This window comes from Octopus bimaculoides, chromosome 19, assembly GCF_001194135.2.
Source record: "Octopus bimaculoides isolate UCB-OBI-ISO-001 chromosome 19, ASM119413v2, whole genome shotgun sequence".
Taxonomy (NCBI): Eukaryota; Metazoa; Mollusca; class Cephalopoda; order Octopoda; family Octopodidae; genus Octopus; species Octopus bimaculoides.
This window is the reverse complement of record NC_068999.1, coordinates 21,725,654-21,729,712: the sequence shown is the minus strand read 5'-3', so window position 1 is coordinate 21,729,712 and position 4,059 is coordinate 21,725,654.

The following is a 4,059-nucleotide window of genomic DNA, read 5'->3' as shown; positions in this document are numbered from 1 at the left end:
TCTCAATATCCCTCTTGATGTCATTTAAGGATTTTTCATTTATACAGCCTAAGTTCTTGACTGCTTCCTGATCTTTGGAATCAGTTCCTTCTAATTTAAAAATGAGATTCTTTATCCCTTTAGCATTCAAATTATTCTGTCAAATGTGATGCTTACTTATTCACAATGTTTTGAATTAAGCATGAATTATCTCAAAGCTTCAAGATATTAATGATGCGATTGTTTATTTTTCAACTGTCATTGTATGATAGATGCGAGAAGTTAGATCTGTCTGGTATGAACATAAAACAGATAGAATATTTGGGCTGGATATGGCTGGTTTAAATACTAAAGGTTGAATCTAATCCTTCATTGCTGACAGATTGCAGCTACTTTTGGCTTTGACATGCAGTCAACACTGCTGGAATATCTCATCCAACCTCACAAGGAGCATTATTTTGACTAATATTTTATTTTATTGACTCTGGAGAAGTGAAAGGTAAAGTTAACTTTGGTGGGCTTTTAACCCTTTAGCTTTTAAACTGACCATATCCAGCCCAAATTTTCTACCTATTTTATGTTCAAACTAGCCAGGTCTGGCCTCTCATATCTACCCTACAATGTCATTCTAAAAATAAACTATTACACCATTGAAATCTCAAAAGTATAAGATAATGCATGTCTAATTCAAAACAATGGAAATAAATAATTATTACATTTCACAGAGATATCTGAATGCTAAAGGGTTAAAGTACTGTAGCTAAATGTCATAAGATATTTTGTCTAACTCTCTAACAATTCTGCCTATCCACCACCAACTAGCAGAAAGCCATCTGGTATTTTTGCTTGTAATAATTATAATAAAAATAATAATAATAATCCTTTCTACTACAGGTACTAGGCCTGAAATTTGGCAGGAGAGGCAAATTGATTACTTCAGTGCTGAACTGGTACTTATTTCATCGCTCCTGAAAAGATGAAAGGCAAAGTTCACCTTGGCAAAATTTGAACTCAGGACATAAAGACAGACAAAATGGCACTAAGCATTTTATCTGGCATTCAAATGATTCTGTCAGCACAACATCTTAATAATAATAATGGTAATAATAATATGAGTGCCGATGTTACCAGACAGAGCATCCAAAAGGTGGTCGGGAGTTGCTCCATGTGTCAGTCCATCAACCTTGCTCCAGGTGTGCATGAGCAGGAAAACACTTCAGTAGAGTACAACTGGAGATGACTAGCAGTGGATGTAACACACTACCGGCAGAGGGCATATCTCTCGATGGTCGACTGTGGGCCGGGCTGGGTGGCCATTTGGTGGGAATTGAAGGCAGGCAATGCGGACAAGATGGCATATATTCTAAACTAGGTATTCTGAGAGCGGAGCCTTGTGGACGAATTGGTAATGGACAACAGTACAGCATTTCATTTGGAGGTGCTAAAGGAGATGCTTGAGAGGTGGAAAGAGCACTGCTTTTTCAGAGCGGCACACAGGCCGAATGGAAATGAGATCGTGGAGAAACATCATCAAATGATCGAGGCCATGGTGGAGAGGGGACATGTCTTGCCTCTGGAAGTGGTATTCTGGTACAACATGTTGCCTTGATAAGGACAGGCCAAAGAGTCCGTGCCACATAGAGCGATATTCAAATATGAATGGCAGCATCCGAATAAACCATCAAGATGCCCTGTAGAAGAGAGAGGGCCTGACTTTGTGGAGGTGGGAGGTGAAGTCTGGGTCAAGCCACCAAAGGCATGCTGCACAACTCAGTGGAACTGAGGAATAGTGATGGCTGTCAATACCAAAAACAACATTTCTATGGATGGAATGCTGTGTCATGTCTTGGATGTTCGTCGGATTGTCACTTTGTTGGATGATGATTGTGGAGAAGAGGAAGAGAATGAGGTTCCTAGTTTAGGATCACAACGTGCAAGGGTTGGTTGCTCCCGGGGTTGGTCAGATAGCAGCTGCTTATACTGTGTGACAAGGTAGGGCAGGATCGCCAGAGTGACTACTACTAGACAGGCACAAACAAGAGAGGCTGGTAGGTGAACCTCTTTTCATTTCTTATGCACAACAAAATGAAAAGCCAAGATGGTCATTTAAAAGACTCATGGAACATTATATTAAACTATTGTTTTATTTCTCCATATATTCCTAGGACACAATCTCATGCTTAAAAGACAATATTGTACTCCAAATCCCACAAATATGAACAGTACACAAATAGAACTCAGAAGGTAGCTACAGGTATTGGGTTTCATTGATGATGAAAATCTCTCGTGGTGAATGTACATCGTCGTTATAGTGGCAATTGCATTACAAGGCTGGCAATCCCCTTCGGGATTGGTAGCTACAATCCTTTCCTCTACGAACTCCTACTTTGTTCGAAATAGTGCTCTTGCTGCACATGCAAATTATCTTGGGTTACCTACAAAAAAAAAAAGCCACCAAACTCCAATATCTGGAGTGTAGACGATGTTTCTTTTCTCTGCTTTTTCTACTATTACAGTGACTTCTAAGGAATCCACTTAGGCACACTCAACTCTCCTTTTTTTTATCAGTCATACTGTGTCTACATCCAAGACCCTCACTGATCACAACACTACTTCTTTCCCAACGTTCGTACGTTCCTACCAGGCTACTCCATCATTTTACTTTTTTATTTTCATTTTTGACGGTCGTTGACTTGCGCAACTTTTCCCAAGGGACATTACTTGTGTCGACCCACGAAGGCACTGGGTACAATCTCGTCCTTTAGACTAAATCAATAAAGAAAAAAAGGGGATAAAAAAATTCGTTTCAATGACAAGGGAATGTGATAGATTATGAAACAATAAAGTAAACAACCTGATGTATCTAGATACAAACATCCACACAAAACCAGCGAGCACGATAGGCGCTGAGGAAGATCAGCAACTTTCTTTTCTATTGATTCACATTTTGGTTGTTTTTATATTTACCCATGGCACATCATATCATATCACAACTTACATATAAAAATATGCACCCTTTCTATCACTACAGATTAGTAAAAACGAAGCAAAACTTAACACAAAAGACTATCTTTAAGCCATTATCTGCTCAATTGTCCACAGATATATTAAATTTGAAAAAACTTTTAGAAAAGATCTTAGGACAACGGAATTCTAGTTTAAACACACCATACAACCCTTCATAACTTTATTATTTTGTTTTAAATTTTCAGAAAATTTTTGCGAATTTGTATTCTACACACGGGATTTCCGTGTGGAGAACACTCCATCCTCCCATAAATCCTATAAGTTCCACTCTTTTTCGATTTTTTTTTCCAAATCAGAGTTTAAAATACGGACATTGCAAATTTTTATATGGGGTGCTTAAACCAGAATTCCACCCTTAGGTCATCAGTGATCCACTTATGGGACTCGATGCACTTGTTGCATTCGTAGTCCCTCGACCTGCAGGAAATAGCAGCTAAACTTTCCTCAAACAACGGTATATTTTATTAGAAGAAGGACACAATAGATAAAGCATGTCTGAGTCCTCTATTGCTGAACAAATAAAAAAAGAAATTGACAAAATACGAGAAGTTGAGAAAGTCACGGGTAGAATGCTTTCGGCCATAAGGTCTACTCAATCTGTTTTACATTTTAATAACTAGCTGTCCGCTAATGACACTCGGTGGTTAAGAAAAAACAGAAGTAATCGAAACCTGATGAGTTGTGAGGGCGATGACGAAACTAGCGGGCTCGATTCTCACTCCAAGCTTTCGTTTTACGAATAAACTTTGCATAAATAAATGTTGTTGTTGGCACTCCGTCGCTTACGACGTCGAGGGCTCCAGTTGATCCGTTCAACGGAACAGCCTGCTCGTGAAATTAACGTGCAAGTGGCTGAACACTCCACAGACACGTGTACCCTTAACGTAGTTCTCGCGGGTATTCAGCGTGACACAGCTGACCCTTTGAATTACAGGTACAACAGAAACAGGGAATAAGAGTGAGAGAAAGTTGTGGTGAAAGAGTACAGGAGGGTTCGCCACCATCCCCTGCCGGAGTCACGTGGAGCTTTAGGTATTTTCGCTCAATAAACAC